The sequence below is a fragment of the Pseudophryne corroboree genome, chromosome 9, assembly GCF_028390025.1.
Source record: "Pseudophryne corroboree isolate aPseCor3 chromosome 9, aPseCor3.hap2, whole genome shotgun sequence".
In the NCBI taxonomy this organism is placed as follows: Eukaryota; Metazoa; Chordata; class Amphibia; order Anura; family Myobatrachidae; genus Pseudophryne; species Pseudophryne corroboree.
Window position 1 is genome coordinate 273497739 of NC_086452.1, and position 18185 is coordinate 273515923.

The window sequence follows — 18185 nt, forward strand, 5'->3', positions numbered from 1 at the left end:
TTGCTGGTGCTCCAGTCTTCGGCACGTAGTGGCTGAATGCCGAAAGTGGCCCACAATTCTTCAGGCCACCAACGGCATCTCTTGCACGCCCCTGTTGTTTTTTAAATAATTCTGCTCCACCAAATTCAAATTATGTGCAAAACATGGGACGTGCTGGAATTTGTCCACAGGTAATGCACGCACAATATTGGTGGCGTTGTCCGATGTCACAAATCCCCAGGAGAGTCCAATTGGGGTAAGCCATTGTGCGATGATGTTCCTCAGTGTCCGTAAGAGGTTGTCAGCTGTGTGTCTCTTATGGAAAGTGGTGATACAAAGCGTAGCCTGACTAGGAATGAGTTGCCATTTGCGAGATGCTGCTACTGGTGTCGCCGCTGCTGTTCTTGCTGCGGGAAGCAATACATCTACCCAGTGGGCTGTCACAGTCATATAGTCCTGAGTCTGCACTGTTCCACTTGTCCACATGTCCGTGGTTAAGTGTACATTGGGTACAACTGCATTTTTTAGGACACTTGTGACTCTTTTTCTGAGGTCTGTGTACATTCTCAGTATCGCCTGCCTAGACAAGTGGAACCTAGATGGTATTTGGTACCGGAGACACACTAACTCAATAAATTGTCTAATTCCCTGTGAATTAATGGTGGATACTGGACACACGTTTAACACCACCCAGGCTGCCAAGGCCACATTATCTGCTTTGCAGCAGGATGACTGCTGTGATATTTCATCTTCCTCGCAAAGGACTGTTGGACAGTCAATTGCTTACTGGAAGTAGTACAAGTGGTCTTCCGACTTCCCCTCTGGGATGACGATCGACTCCCAGCAGCAACAACAGCTGCGCCAGCAGCAGTAGGCGTTACACTCAAGGATGCATCGGAGGAATCCCAGGCAAGAGAGAACTCGTCAGACTTGACAGTGATATGGCCTGCAGGACTATTGGCTTTCCTCTCTAAGGAGGAAATTGACACTGAGGGAGTTGGTGGTGTGGTTTGCAGGAGCTTGGTTACAAGAGGAGGGGATTTAGTTGTCAGTGGACTGCTTCCACTGTCACCCAAAGTTTTTGAACTTGTCAATGACTTATGATGAATGCGCTCCAGGTGACGTATAAGGGAAGATGTTTCTAGGTGGTTAACGTCCTTACCCCTACTTATTACAGCTTGACAAAGGCAACACACGGCTTGACAAATGTTGTCCTTATTTCTGTTAAAATAATTCCACACCGACGAGGTGATTTTTTTTGTAATTTGACCAGGCATGTTAATGGCCATATTCGTCCCACGGACAACAGGTGTCTCCCCGGGTGCCTGACTTAAACAAACCCCCTCACCATCAGAATCCTCCTTGTCAATTTCCTCCTCAGCGCCAGCAACACCCATATCCTCATCCTGGTGTACTTCAACAGTGACATCTTCAATTTGACTATAAGGAACTGAACTGCGGGTGCTCCTTCCAGCACTTGCAGGGGGCGTGCAAATGGTGGAAGGCACCACCTCTTCCCGTCCAGTGTTGGGAAGGTCAGGCATCGCAACCGACAATATACTGCGCACAACTAAAATGCAACACAGGTATGGATGGATAGTATACTTCATGACACAGAGGTAGAGCAGTGGACTACTGTACCGTTCTGCTATATATATACTGGTAGTCAGCAAAATTCTGCATTGTCCTCCTACTATATACTGTGCACAACTAATATGCAGCACAGGTATGGATGGATAGTATACTTGATGACACAGAGGTAGAGCAGTGGATTACTGTACCGTACTGCTATATATATACTGGTGATCAGCAAAATTCTGCACTGTCCTCCTACTATATACTGCGCACAACTAAAATGCAGCACAGGTATGGATGGATAGTATACTTGATGACACAGAGGTAGAGCAGTGGACTACTGTACCGTACTGCTATATATATACTGGTAGTCAGCAAAATTCTGCACTGTCCTCCTACTATATACTGCGCACAACTAAAATGCAGCACAGGTATGGATGGATAGTATATTTGATGACACAGAGGTAGAGCAGTGGATTACTGTACCGTACTGCTATATATATACTGGTGGTCAGCAAAATTCTGCACTGTCCTCCTACTATATACTGCGCACAACTAAAATGCAGCACAGGTATGGATGGATAGTATACTTGATGACACAGAGGTAGAGCAGTGGACTACTGTACCGTACTGCTATATATATACTGGAAGTCAGCAAAATTGTGCACTGTCCTCCTACTATATACTGTGCACAACTAAAATGCAGCACAGGTATGGATGTATAGTATACTTGACGACACAGAGGTAGAGCAGTGGACTACTGAGCAGTGGACTAGTGCTATATATATACTGGTGGTCAGCAAAATTCTGCACTGTCCTCCTACTATATACTGCGCACAACTAAAATGCAGCACAGGTATGGATGGATAGTATGGTATGGATGGATAGTATACTTGACGACACAGAGGTAGAGCGGTGGACTACTGTACCGTACTGCTATAAATATACTGGTGGTCAGCAAAATTCTGCACTGTCCTCCTATTATATACTGCGCACAACTAAAATGCAGCACAGGTATGGATGGATAGTATACTTGACGACACAGAGGTAGAGCAGTGGACTACTGCACCGTACTGCTATAAATATACTGGTGGTCAGCAAAATTCTGCACTGTCCTCAAACTATATACTGTGCACAACTATAATGCAGCACAGGTATGGATGGATAGTATACTTGATGACACAGAGGTAGAGCAGTGGACTACGGCACCGTACTGCTATATATATACTGGTGGTCAGCAAAGTTCTGCACTGTCCTACTATATATTGCGCACAACTAAAATGCAGCACAGGTATGGATGGACAGTATACTTGACGACACAGAGGTAGAGCAGTGGACTACTGTACCATACTGCTATATATATACTGGTGGTCAGCAAAATTCTGCACTGTCCTCCTACTATATAATACTGCGCACAACTAAAATGCAGCACAAGTATGGATGGATTGTATACTTGACGACACAGAGGTAGAGCAGTGGACTACTGTACCGTACTGCTATATATATACGGGTGGCCAGCAAAATTCTGCACTGTTCTCCTACTACATAATGCGCACAAATAAAATGCAGCACAGGTATGGATGGATAGTATACTTGACGACACAGAGGTAGAGCAGTGGACTAGTGTACCGTACTGCTATATATATACTGGTGGTCAGCAAAATTCTGCACTGTCCTCCTACTATATACTGCGCACAATTAAAAAATGCAGCACAGGTATGGATGGATAGTATGGTATGGATGGATAGTATACTTGACGACACAGAGGTAGAGCAGTGGACTACTGTACCGTACTGCTATATATATATACTGGTGGTCAGCAAAATTCTGCACTGTCCTCCTACTGTATACTGCGCACAACTAAAATGCAGCACAGGTATGGATGGATAGTATACTTGATGACACAGAGGTAGAGCATTGGACTACTGTACTGTACTGCTATATATATACTGGTGGTCAGCAAAATTCTGCACTGTCCTCCTATTATATAATGCACACAACTAAACTGCAGCACAGGTATGGATGGATAGTATACTTGACGACACAGAGGTAGAGCAGTGGACTACTGTACCATACTGCTATATATATACTGGTGGTCAGCAAAATTCTGCACTGTTCTCCTACTATATACTGCGCACAACTAAAATGCAGCACAGGTATGGATGGATAGTATATTTGACGACACAGAGGTAGAGCAGTGGACTACTGTACCGTACTGCTATATATATACTGGTGGTCAGCAAAATTCTGCACTGTCCTCAAACTATATACTGTGCACAACTATAATGTAGCACAGGTATGGATGGATAGTATACTTGATGACACAGAGGTAGAGCAGTGGACTACTGTACCGTACTGCTATATATATATACTGGTGGTCAGCAAAGTTCTGCACTGTCCTACTATATACTGCGCACAACTAAAATGCAGCACAGGTATGGATGGATAGTATACTTGACGACACAGAGGTAGAGCAGTGGACTACTGTACCATACTGCTATATATATACTGGTGGTCAGCAAAATTCTGCACTGTCCTCCTACTATATAATACTGCGCACAACTAAAATGCAGCACAAGTATGGATGGATAGTATACTTGACGACACAGAGGTAGAGCATTGGACTACTGTACCGTACTGCTATATATATACTGGTGGTCACAGCAAAATTCTGCACTGTCCTCCTACTATATACTACAATTCAGCACAGATATGGAGCGTTTTTCAGGCAGAGAACGCAGATATTTTCAGCACACTGAGCACAGATATTTACTAGTACACTGAGCACAGATATTTGCAGCACACTGAGCACAGATATTTGCAGCACACTGAACACAGAAACTGAGAGAACGCAGCCATGTCCTCTCGCTATCATCTCCAAAGCACGAGTGAAAATGGCGGCGACGCGCGGCTCCTTATATAGAATACGAATCTCGCGAGAATCCGACAGCGGGATGATGACGTTCGGGCGCGCTCGGGTTAACTGAGTAAGGCGGGAGGATCCAAGTCTGCCTCGGAACTGTTTAAAATGGTTTAATTTCGGGGGGGTTCGGATCTCTAGGAACCGAACCCTCTCATCACTAATATATATATATATATATATATATATATATATATATACACATATGTAAATAAATAAATAAATAAATAAAAATGTATGTGTTTGTATGTATGTATGTATATATATATATATATATATATATATATATAGTAGGTGATTCATTGCGCCCTATGGGTGCTCTTCACACCATTGTAAAGGGCTGCGCCCCCTTAACCCTTGCACACCCTTGGTGCCAAGGGTGGGGGAGGGGCAGGTGCGTGGGTGCTACATTACAGGGAAGAAGACGCACTCAATAACTTAGGTGGTGTAGTTGGGTGGGAGGTTTGCAAGTATGGTGAAGTGGTGTTGGACGAGCAGGGGTTTGGGGAGGGTGTGCGCATGTTGTGGTTGGGGGGGGGGCTGTACGAAAGTGGCATCGCTGGGGAATGTCCACATTGGGTGGGTGGGTGGTTGGATGGGGCAGGGTATTAGGGTGTGTGCAGTGCAGGGTGGGGTAGGCAGATGGGGAAGGATGTGTTGAGGTGCAGGGGGTGGTGTATTTGTGGAAGGTGGGTGTCAGGTATTGGCCTAGGTTGGTTGGGGGATGGACTTGTGAGGTGGTGTGGGTATTGAATAGGTGGGTGTGTTGTCATTGCGGGGTTGGTTGTGTTTTGGAGTTGTGGGTGTGCGAGGGTTGTGTCCGTTGCTGTGGTGTGAGGCTTAGTGATGCATAAGGCGGTGTGGTTGTGTGGGGTGTGTGCACGTATGGGGAAGTGGTTTTTGTGCGAGCAGGGGTTTGGGGAGGGTGCGTGCATGTTGTGGTTGGGGGAGGGGTGAGCGGAGTGTTTCTGCGTGTGAAGGAGAAGAGGCTGCGGTGTTGGGTTGTTTGTTGGGTGCTTAGGTGTGGTGGTGAGGGAGATGTTGGAGTTGTGATGTACATCTGTGTGACTGTAGCATATGTGGGTACTGTTGTGGGTAAACTGTTGTCCTGATGCGATGAGATAATGAGTTGGCTGGAGAGGGAGGGAGCTGGGTGTGTGATAGGTTTTGGGAGGTTTTTGCTAGGTTTGTGGAGGGTGTTGAATGTACTGTGCTTGGTGAAGGGTTGTTTGCGAGGGGTACGTGTTAGGCGCCGAGGGTCCGCCCGTCAGTGCGGCCCGGCGCCTAGCAACTAGGGACGCCGCAGGCAGACAGCCGCCGGCTCCCTAGCAACGCTAGACGCCGGGCGCACGGAGCCGCTCAGACCCTAGCAACGGGGACGCCACGGTCGGACCGCGTTCCCCGTTGCTGGGTCTTAATTAATCAGTTCAATTGTATCCTGGCCGTGCAGCATGCAGCTGCACGGCATGATTATGTGATTACCCTGTCTGGATCTTGATTGGAGGGCTCCCAAATTTAAGCACTCTCAGGACTTCTCACCGACGCCGGTGATAGCTTCCTGTTTGCTGTGTCAGTTACAGAGAGTTTCCAGTCCTGCTCAATCCGGTTGTTCCTGTCCTCAGTGGTCCTGTACTCGGAAGTTGTCATCTATTCCTGGAGTCCGACCGAGCACCTTTAACATCCTGTGGTGTTCGTGAGTCGCGGCGTAGCCGTGTGTTGCGGCTTGACCGCTTACTGTTTATGATTTAGTTTCATTGTGTTCCGGAGCTTTTGCGGAGGATTCCGCTCCAACAAATCCACTCTGGTATCCAGCGGTGCTGGATAGGAGTAACGGATCAGTGGATCTTTGGTTGTCCTTTTCCCTGGCGGTTTGTCCGCACATACTTTTGGTTTAAGTTAGTTAGCTTGTAGCCCCTGGCCTGGTTGCTTAGTCAGAGGGCCCCTTGTTATCACCCTGTCTCGGATTTCCCTTTGTCTCCCATTAAGACCTGAGGGGGCATCGAAGTTGGGCAGACATAATCCGCCCTTCAAACGCGGCTGCCATGGGCTCAAGCAACCATAGTCTCGCAGGGGATTTCTGATAACACGGGCGAGACAACGGAGTTAGGGCGCCAGGGGTTACTAGGCTTTCCTGCTCCCGTAACCAGCATATCTTTCCAGTACTCAGACCTCTGCCATAAGATCTCCTCTGGTCTGGAGTACGGGAATCATAACATTATCACCGGCCAGACTAAAATTTAAAATTAACAGGATTTAATTTTTTCCCTTATTCAGTTGGAAGATTTGTCGGCCTCATGAATCCCACCGGTGTTGGGCCAAATCCTGGCCAGCTTCTAGTTAGCCAGATTCAAGAACTTACTCAGATGGTTCAGGATCTGTCCCTTCGGGTGAGGTCACAGGAAGATCTGTTACGGACTTCCCCGAGGGTCATTCCTGAACCAAAAATGCATTTGCCTGACCGTTTTTCTGGGGATAGAAAGCAGTTTTTTAATTTTAAAGAGTCTTGTAAACTTTATTTTCGTTTAAGACCAGTCTCCTCAGGTACGGAATCTCAGCGGGTTGGAATTATTATTTCCTTACTTCAGGGGGATCCTCAGACCTGGGCTTTTGGTTTAAGAACAGACGATCCGGCTTTATTGTCTGTAGACGCCTTTCTGGGGTCTTTAGGGCTATTGTATGACGGCCCTGATAGAGAGGCATCCGCCGAGAGTCAGTTGCGTGCTCTCAGACAGGGTAGGAATCCCGCAGAGATTTATTGTACGGAGTTTCGCCGTTGGTCGAACGACTGTGGATGGAATGACCCAGCCCTGCGCAGTCAGTTTCGCCTCGGCTTATCCGAGTCTATAAAAGACAGTCTCCTTCAGTATCCGGCTCCTGAGACTCTCGATAAACTCATGGAGCTCTCTATTAAGATTGATCGTCGTCTCAGAGAGCGGAGGGCTGAAAAAGGAGCATCTGTCGGGTCTACTCCTTGTGTTTTTTCCATTCCTGTGGACATAGAGGAGCCCATGCAGATAGGCCTCTCCAAACTGTCTCCTGAAGAAAGAACCAGAAGGCAAAATTCTGGTCTTTGTTTATACTGTGGAGGTAAGGGACATTTTGCCCGTAGTTGTCCGAACAAGTCGGGAAACGCCTCGACCAAGTGATTTGTGAGGGGGTTCACTTTGGTCTGCAGCTTATCTCCTCAAATAATTCACTGTTAGTTCCAGCTAAAGTTTCCTTTGGCAGCCTCTGTTCCTCGGTCTCGGCTTTTGTGGACAGTGGAGCTGCAGGGAACTTTATGGATTTAACATGGGCCAAGGCCTTAGGTATTCCTCAGTTAGCCTTGGGTAGGTGTGTCACCATGCATGGTTTAGATGGGAGTCCCTTGTCCAATGGGGTTATTTCTCTCTGTACACCTCCTGTTCTACTTTCGGTAGGAGCTCTGCATTCTGAAAAAATTGAGTTTTTCCTTACCCATTGCCCAGCAGTTCCAGTGGTTCTGGGTCACCCTTGGCTGGCCTTTCATAATCCCATCATTGATTGGCAGTCGGGGGAGATCTCACAATGGGGTACCATCTGTAATAAGGAATGTATTACGCTTCCCATCAGAATAGCTGCTGTCATTCCCGCACCCATTCCTGTGGAATACCAGGATTTTGTTGATGTATTTTCCAAGGGCAATGCGGACATTCTGCCTCCCCATAGGCCTTATGATTGTGCTATTGAGCTAATTCCTGGTGCCACTTTGCCTAAGGGAAGGTTATATGCATTGTCCGGACCAGAAACTGTGGCCATGAATGAATATGTTAAAGAAAGCCTAGGGAAAGGATTTATCAGGCCGTCTAAATCCCCTTTAAGTGCAGGCTTCTTCTTTGTGGAGAAGAAGGATGGATCACTCAGACCTTGCATTGACTTTAGAGCCTTGAATAAGATCTCAGTAAAAAATACTTACCCTTTGCCGCTGATTTCTGTCCTCTTTGATCAGCTACGTTCGGCTGTGATTTTTTCTAAGATTGACCTGAGAGGAGCATATAACCTCATCCGGATCAAGTCAGGGGATGAGTGGAAAACGGCATTCAGTACTCAGTCGGGTCACTATGAGTATCTGGTTATGCCATTCGGCCTGTCTAACGCTCCGGCAGTTTTCCAGGATCTCATTAACGATGTGCTCCGTGAATTTCTTGGAAGATTCGTTGTAGTCTACTTAGACGATATTTTGATATATTCTGACTCTATAGAACAACATGTTACCCAGGTGCGTCAGGTTCTAAAAAAATTACGTGAAAATCACCTATATGCCAAGCTGGAGAAGTGTGAATTTCATGTCACGGAGGTATCCTTTTTAGGGTACATCATTTCCCCTCGGGGATTCTGTATGGAACCAAAGAAGCTCCAAGCCATCCTTAGTTGGGCGCAACCCACCAACTTAAAAGCAATTCAGCGCTTTTTAGGGTTTGCGAATTACTATAGAAGATTTATTCACTCTTTCTCCGACCTAGTTGCTCCCATTGTGGCACTGACTAAGAAGGGAGCAGATCCTACCAACTGGTCACGTGAAGCTGAGTTATCTTTTCAGGCCTTGAAACAAGCCTTTGTCTCAGCCCCAGTCCTCAGACATCCCAACCCAGAATTGCCTTTCATTGTTGAGGTTGATGCCTCGGAGGTTGGAGTAGGGGCTATCCTATCTCAGAAGGATCCGGATTCTCTAGAATTACATCCTTGTGCCTTTATGTCCAGGAAATTCTCATCTGCTGAATCCAACTACGATGTTGGTAACTGGGAATTACTGGCTATTAAATGGGCTTTCGAGGGGTGGAGGCATTGGCTTGAAGGAGCCACTCATACCATTTCAGTTTTGACTGATCACAAAAATCTTCAATACATTGAATCAGCTAAACGGCTGAATGCCCGGCAAGCTCGTTGGGCTTTATTTTTTACTCGTTTCAAGTTCATTATCACCTTCAGGCCAGGTTCCAAGAATACCAAGGCAGATGCCCTGTCACGCAGTTTTCTTCCAGTTCAAGACAATAGTCCTGTTACTCCCATACTTCCGTCTTCAGTCATTCGGGCAGGCCTCACACAAGATTTATTTACCCAGTTAAAGCAGCTTCAACATCAAGCTCCTGGAAATACTCCTGCTGGTCGTCTTTATGTCCCCGAGTTTTTGAGAGCAACTGTTTTGACGGAGTTTCATGATAGCAAAGTTGCCGGGCATCCGGGGATCGCCAAAACTTTTGAATTAGTTTCCCGCTCGGTATGGTGGCCTGGTCTTTCCAAAGACATTAAGGAGTTTGTTTTTTCTTGTCAGGTCTGTGCACAGCATAAGGTTCCCCGTTCCTTGCCTATCGGTCAACTTATGCCCTTGAATGTTCCTCTTAGGCCATGGTCTCATATTTCCATGGATTTTGTGGTGGACCTCCCTCTGTCAGCCGGATGCCGAGTCATATGGGTGGTAGTGGACCGTTTTAGCAAAATGGCCCATTTCATTGCTCTTCCCCGATTGCCATCTGCCCAGGGATTGGCAGTCTTGTTCCTCCGCCATGTTTTCAGACTCCATGGGTTACCCACTGATATTGTTTCTGATCGGGGTCCACAATTCATTGCACAATTTTGGAAGTCTTTTTGTGCCTCATTAAAGATGAAATTATCTTTAACGTCTGGCTACCATCCCCAATCCAACGGGCAGACTGAGCGAGTTAATCAATCATTAAAACAATATTTGCGTTTGTACTCGGCCAAACTCCAAAATGACTGGTCTGAGTTTCTTCCGTTGGCGGAGTTTGCTTACAACAATGCCTGTCATTCCTCCACCAATGTGTCTCCATTTTTTACAGTTTTTGGTTTTCACCCCAGAGCTAATTCCTTTTTTCAACATTCCTCTGTCTCCTCACTGACCTTGACCTCTCATCTCAAACTCATTTGGAGAAAAGTGCACCTGGCTCTCAGAAAAGCGGCATTTCGGGAAAAAATTTTTTCTGACAGGCTCCGGCGGCCGTGCACTTTTAAAGTAGGAGATAGGGTATGGTTGTCGACTCGCAACATTAAACTTCGACAAACCTCAGCCAGATTGGGTCCTAAATTTATTGGACCATATCATATTATCAAAAAAGTCAATCCAGTTGCTTTCCGGTTACGTTTACCAAAAACTTTACGGATCGGAAATACCTTCCATTGCTCCTTGTTAAAACCATATGTTTCATCCAGTAGATTTCCTCGCAAGATCTCTCAGGGGAAATCACCAATAGATGTACAGGGTCAGCAGGAGTTCTTGGTGGAGAAGGTTCTCGATTCCAAGTTGTCCCGGGGTCGGCTTTATTTTTTGGTACATTGGAGAGGTTATGGTCCAGAAGAAAGGTCTTGGGTCCTGGATGAGGATCTCCATGCCCCGAGGCTCAAAAGGGCATTTTTTCGAGAATTTCCTCAGAAACCTGGCCTTAGGGGTTCCTTGACCCCTCCTCAAGGGGGGGGTACTGTTAGGCGCCGAGGGTCCGCCCGTCAGTGCGGCCCGGCGCCTAGCAACTAGGGACGCCGCAGGCAGACAGCCGCCGGCTCCCTAGCAACGCTAGACGCCGGGCGCACGGAGCCGCTCAGACCCTAGCAACGGGGACGCCACGGTCGGACCGCGTTCCCCGTTGCTGGGTCTTAATTAATCAGTTCAATTGTATCCTGGCCGTGCAGCATGCAGCTGCACGGCATGATTATGTGATTACCCTGTCTGGATCTTGATTGGAGGGCTCCCAAATTTAAGCACTCTCAGGACTTCTCACAGACGCCGGTGATAGCTTCCTGTTTGCTGTGTCAGTTACAGAGAGTTTCCAGTCCTGCTCAATCCGGTTGTTCCTGTCCTCAGTGGTCCTGTACTCGGAAGTTGTCATCTATTCCTGGAGTCCGACCGAGCACCTTTAACATCCTGTGGTGTTCGTGAGTCGCGGCGTAGCCGTGTGTTGCGGCTTGACCGCTTACTGTTTATGATTTAGTTTCATTGTGTTCCGGAGCTTTTGCGGAGGATTCCGCTCCCACAAATCCACTCTGGTATCCAGCGGTGCTGGATAGGAGTAACGGATCAGTGGATCTTTGGTTGTCCTTTTCCCTGGCGGTTTGTCCGCACATACTTTTGGTTTAAGTTAGTTAGCTTGTAGCCCCTGGCCTGGTTGCTTAGTCAGAGGGCCCCTTGTTATCACCCTGTCTCGGATTTCCCTTTGTCTCCCATTAAGACCTGAGGGGGCATCGAAGTTGGGCAGACATAATCCGCCCTTCAAACGCGGCTGCCATGGGCTCAAGCAACCATAGTCTCGCAGGGGATTTCTGATAACACGGGCGAGACAACGGAGTTAGGGCGCCAGGGGTTACTAGGCTTTCCTGCTCCCGTAACCAGCATATCTTTCCAGTACTCAGACCTCTGCCATAAGATCTCCTCTGGTCTGGAGTACGGGAATCATAACAGTACGTGGATCGTTGTGGGAGTCGCCACAATGCTGTCTGTGGTTGATTTCCGAGCTTGTGCAAGTTCGTGGATGGGGGCCATTGACTGTATATGATTTGGCCTAGGGGTGAGGAATAGGGGGGGGGGCAGGAGGTGTTTCGTTTGCTGGAGTTGTGGTTGTGGGTGCCAGGGGGATGGTGGAGGGTGTACGAAGATTGCATGGGTGGAGGAGGTCCACATGGGGTGGGTGGGTGGATGGTGGAGGTTGCTGGGGAGGGGGGGTGAGTGGGTTACGTAGATGGGGAAGGTTGTGTTGTGATGAAGAGGGTGTTGGAGGGGTGGTGTATTTGTGGAGGGTGGGTGGCTGGTTTGGGAGTTATACAACAAAGAAAATGGTACGATCTCATTCTTTGCGCTCCAAAATGTCCCTTCACTTGAGTTTTCCTCACACTGATATCGGGGTTTACATGAAACAAAAAATTAAACATAACATAGTGTAATACTGTATATGCAAGAAAGTTCTTTCCACTGTGTAGGGGAAGAAATAAGGTGATGGAAATATCCCAGAAGAGTTCAAAACGTCCACCTTCTTATGGGGTCACCAAAGTGATGTAACGAAGACTTGGCAACGGATTCTTACATGTATGCTTACTTTTATAAATGTGGTAGAAAACACATCAAGGTTTCTTTAGTGAAGATATAGAAATTTTTCTTCTTAGACCATATGGTGCAGATGAATATTGCTCATGTGAACATATGTGGAATTAAAAAAGGGAAGCCAATTAGGGCAAAGCAAACCCCTTTTATTAATAAAATAATACGAACAGACAACCAGTCATACCAAATTTGGGAAACAGAGATGGACTTCAGAAGTGTTACCATGGGGATTGGTTTAAACACCAAGTTGGCGCCCATTATGTTAATTAGCCTATGAACGGATTGCTTTTCATTGGCACATACAAATGTCTGTTAAGCTGTGTTCCTATTCATTGGTTAATTGGTCAGAAACACACTAGTTCCCTGCTATTTAAGGGGTATCCGGACTCCAGGTCGACAGCACAAAGGTCGACACACTTTATGTCGACGCCAATTGGTCGACACACCTTAGGTCGGCATGGACAAAAGTTCGACATGGACAAAGGTCGACAGGAACAAGGTCGACATGGAAAAAGGTCGACATGAGTTTTTCACAATTTCTTTTTTTGAACCTTTTCATACCTAACGATCCACGTGGACTACGATTGGAACGATAAAGTGTGTCGAGCGAAGCGGCAGCGGAGCGAAGGCACCATGCCCGAAGCATGGCGAGCGAAGCGAGCCATGCGAGGGGACGCGGTGCACTAATTGGGGTTCCCGGTCACTCTACGAAGAAAACGACACCAAAAAAAATTAAAAACTGATGTCGACCTTTTTCCATGTCGACCTTGTTCCCGTCGACCTTTTGTTCATGTCGACCTAAGCTGTGTCGACCAATTGGCGTCGACCTAAAGTGTGTCGACCTTTGTGCTGTCGACCCTGAGTCCCAGACCCATTTAAGGAGGGTCAGTTTAGGAACTGTTTCATTCAGCTGACCTTATGTGAGAGGCTGCACGCCAGTGGTATGTTTTAATTGGTGTTTTTATATATAAATTTTGTTATAGGAATTTTATATATGGGTAAATCTCTTATTGATGTCTTTTTTATTATAGTTAAATACACTGTCTAATCTTGATAAAGACGCCGCCGAGCGTCGAAACGCGTTGATACAGTGTAACATTGATGTTTTAACCAGCATATCAATTGAGGGGAGCATGTGACATTGTTATATTCGGAATTTACTTTGTCAGCTGAAGTCCATCTCTGTTTCCCAAATTTGGTATGACTGGTTGTCTGTTCGTATTATTTTATTAATAAAAGGGGTTTGCTTTGCCCTAATTGGCTTCCCTTTTTTAATTCCACATATGTTCACATGAGCAATATTCATCTGCACCATATGGTCTAAGAAGAAAAATTTCTATATCTTCACTAAAGAAACCTTGATGTGTTTTCTACCACATTTATAAAAGTAAGCATACATGTAAGAATCCGTTGCCAAGTCTTCGTTACATCACTTTGGTGACCCCATAAGAAGGTGGACGTTTTGAACTCTTCTGGGATATTTCCATCACCTTATTTCTTCCCCTACACAGTGGAAAGAACTTTCTTGCATATACAGTATTACACTATGTTATGTTTAATTTTTTGTTTCATGTAAACCCCGATATCGGTGTGAGGACAACTCAAGTGAAGGGACATTTTGGAGTGCAAAGAGTGAGATCGTACCTTTTTCTTTGTTGTATATTTTGCTATAGGTTGGTGCCTTAGGAGGGTCTCTTTTTATTCTACGGCTGGTTTGGGAGTATTTTGTTTGGGGGATGAGCTCGTGTGTTGCGGCAGGTGTTGGAAAGGCAGTTGTGTTGTTTTGGCGGGTGGAGTTTGGTGTCCTTTGGAGTTGTGGGTGTGTGACGGTAGTGTTTGTTATTGTGTTGTGAGGGTTAGGTGGCCATGAGGTGGTTCTGTTGGGTGGGGGGTTTGTAAGGATGGGGAAGGGGTTTTGTGTGTGCAGGGGGGCGGGTGAGGGGGCGTGCTTGTTGGGGGATTTTGGAGCTCAAGTGAGTGTGAGGGAGAAGAGGGTGTGGTGGTATTGTGGTTATAGGCTATGCTATCTCCCTGGCTGCTGGCTGGAGCTAGTGAGTTGGTTGCAGAGGGAGCGTGGTCAGTAGGGATGGGAATTGGCGCTATTGGCAGCGATGGTTACCATTGATGGCGACGGTAAGACAAACCGTCGATGGCAGCTAAGTATTATATGCATAGCTATCGATGGATTCTCCCATCGATATTTATGCCCAAGCACGGTAGCTTGCTCTTCTGCTGCGTAAGAGCCGGGGGCGGGGCTGAGCTGTGAGTGACAGCTCAGTCTCATAAAGAGGAGGGACATCACCATTGCCAGCTGTTATCCACATTGTAAGTGCCAGACACTGTGCAGGGCTGCTGGCTGACAGTCGAGCAGCCCTGTTCTGGAACAGGCAGCTCATTATTGGTGGGGGTAAAAACCATTGTCTATACAGCGACCATCGATGGGTATACACCATCGATGGAAAAAGCATTCAGCAGCAGCTGGCAGCCATTGATGATTTACAATCATCGATGGTCGATGCCCATGCCTATTGGGCTGTGTTAGCTGCAAAGTGCTGTCCCCATTGCCCTGCGCTGGCCCCATGGCGCTGCACTTGTTCCGCCACTTGTGTGGGACGGCATGCCTACAGAGTGTGTGTCTGAGGTAGGTGTAGTCAACCTGGATGAGGGCAAGCTCCATTGCTGCACATACGCCGAAGAGTGACATGGCAATCATGACGCTCCTTACTGTGTGGCTGCGTTAGGTGTATAGAATGTGGATGAGCATTTCGTGTGGGTGTCATGTGCTGGCTTGCATCTGACATCCACCCCACGGGGCTGGGGACACGCGCATCTATACAGCTAACGCAGGCACACAGTGCTTGTAGTGTCAGGCTACGGTGTATGTGCAGCAAAGGGCTTTGTCCAGTGTGCGGGTCGTGTGGTGTTTTGCACACGGCGAGTATGACCCCACACTGGCTGCATGTGGTAGCTGGTGGCGGGGTTGCAGGTGGGAGGGGTCCCCAGCGTGGGGTGCGGGTGTAATGCGGAGTGTGGGATTCTGTGTGTGGCCGGTGAAAGGAGACGCTTTTCTGTGCTGGCCTGCGGTGCGGATTTCAGCTGCCAGCCATAGTGTCTCTCCTGAGAGGCGCATGGTGCTGATAGTGGCAGGGTTCTCGAGCAGCAATGTGGGTAGCCCATTGTGCAGACGGCGTGTTCCGGTCAGCATGACACCCCACTGGGTGAATGTGTTAGGTGGTGATGGGGTTGCATGAGGGAGGGGTCCCTGGCGTGGGGTGTGGGTGCAGGTCGGGGTGTGTCTGTATAGTGTGTTACCAGGCAAGTTGCCGCGTCAGTCCAGTTGGTGCTTGCACGTGTCCTTTTGGCTGTATTCCCCTCCCTGCTGATGGTGGCTGGATTCTGTGCCTGCTGCTACCACTAACCACCTCCCTAACTGTAGGTAGTGTTCTACTGGCACAGGCCAATTAACTCCGCCCAGCCCTGTGACTCCGCCCAGCGTTAGAGACACAGGCAGAGTGACAGATCTGGGCTAATATATAGGATACAGAGGCGGATTGGGCATAGGGTACACAGGGAAGATTCCCGGTGGGCCGACGCACATGTGGGGCCTGTTTTGTTTGAGGACATGTGGTCTTTTTTATAGACATAATGAATAAGATGCAAAATAATTTGTATATATGAAAATTACTTTGCCACTTAGCCTGTGATTGCAGATGATCTAGTGTATGCTCTGTCTGCCTGCTTGGCTGGCATACAAGATTGAGTGAATAGTGATTGGGATACGGTTGGTGTAATTAACAAGAAAATATATCTTTCTAAAGAATGATATAGTTTCCTAAATTCTGAAGGTGTATCATATAATGTGCTCATAATATTTATTTATTTTTAACTTCCCCCTTGATGCTGGACATGCCCACTATCTGGAAAGTCTTGGGGGGAGGGTGCTGCTGCCATGGCCCATGGCTAGACCTTACACCTCTGGTGCTGCCCATGTGGGGCCACTAGTACAAATTTTTCCAGGGCCGCTTTTTGTTCCCAATCCGCCCCTGTATATATATATATATATATATATACATACTGTACATATATGTGCGTTAGACAATTAAGTAATGCCCAAATAGCAAATATGTAGTACTGATGTGTTTACACCAGTATCTTGTTTAATTACTAATTATTCAATGATATAAATTCAAGTCTCTTACATGGAGTTTTGTGCATGATATAATTTGTGTTTTGTTTTAATATTGATCCTGTATCGTAGTGCAAGAATCAGCTCCATTTACATTTATAGATGTACTTTCCAGAGTGCCTCAATAACATAGATAGACAGATAGATAGATAGATAGATAGATAGATAGATAGATAGATAGATAGATAGATAGATATTCAGAGAGTATGTTGTATCATTTGAATTTCAAACACTTCTGTAGTGGAAATATTATAGCCAGTGATATAGGAAGTTGAAGTTAATTTTCTTATGCAAAATCATTGTGTAGTGAATACTGAAAAACCAAATCATGGACATGGAAAGAATATTTAAAAACTTTTCCAACAAATGGAACACCAGTAAGCCTGTTTTGCATCTTAAAATAAGCATTATTTGCATGCACAATGACAGGTGTCTAACTCTTCAACATTGCTTGTCAGTGTGTGGTTACCTGTATATATCAACTTTGGTTTTAAATTAGAAAAGGACAGGAAGCTGTTTTATTCTTACCTATCATTATAAGCCCCTGCTTTTACTGGTCCATAAATGACACAACTTATATTTTGCAGAATTTTGTCAAGAGTGCAACATTTATAATAGCTGCAAGAGACAATATACAAAAAGAAGAAGAAAAGAGTGACATCTGTATTGAAAAGGTTGTCGGCTATTGACTGTATGTAAGTAGAATGTATATTTACTATAAGATGCTTTTATTGACACCATTATGTTGGACCAACATTTGTTGTATTTTATTATTTGTATATTAACAGTGTACTGTGTATTGTATTGTCAAAGTCTTTTTTAATTGTACTGTATATTTTTGTAAAATAAGCTATATTGATGCTTTATACGGTTGACACTGCAGGAAATTTTCAAATGAACCATATTTTATTTAATCACATTTAACCTAACCTTACTCTACATTTAAAAGCAACTTAGACAGTGGAAACCACAGAACACTCATTTCATAATGCAGTAATAACAACAGAGAACATCTACCTATCAATAACAGGGTCAATACCAGAGATTTTATTTTAAATGATGGATAGTTTTTTAGGTTTTAAAAGTGATGTGTAATGGAATTGTCATATTGCAAGTATAAATTTGTAGAGATATGTGTATAACTGCCATACATGGCACCCTATAAATCATGGCTACATCGCTGATTTCTGTGCACAACTACTGTATATGGGATTGAACAGACATCGGTGATGTAGGTGGTCGCATGATCTGCTGTTTAGGAATGCAATGAATGGCACATCACATATAATTAAATTGATCCCAATGTGTCTACATGATAGACTGTGTAGAAAATCAGTTTTAAAAGAACCATTTGTCCATTCTTCAGTATAAATATTTACTTAATTTTTAACTAGCTGTACATTATTTTAAACGTGGACATATACTGTATAATACTTATTTTAACATAAATTACATATGTATAA

The 18185-nt window shown here is 45.8% G+C and overlaps 1 protein-coding gene across 2 annotated transcripts in view; it reads left to right on the forward strand.

Moving 5' to 3' along the window:
* Positions 1 to 18185, forward strand: part of RGS21 (regulator of G protein signaling 21) — a 498283-nt gene that overhangs the window by 17969 nt on the left and 462129 nt on the right. The window contains exon 2 of one of the 2 annotated variants that reach the window (XM_063940308.1): positions 17310 to 17417. The gene's annotated coding sequence lies outside the window, so the exon portion shown is untranslated. Of the gene's footprint in view, positions 1 to 17287; positions 17418 to 18185 lie in introns of those variants that run through there. The other variant, XM_063940309.1, reaches the window with a different exon arrangement.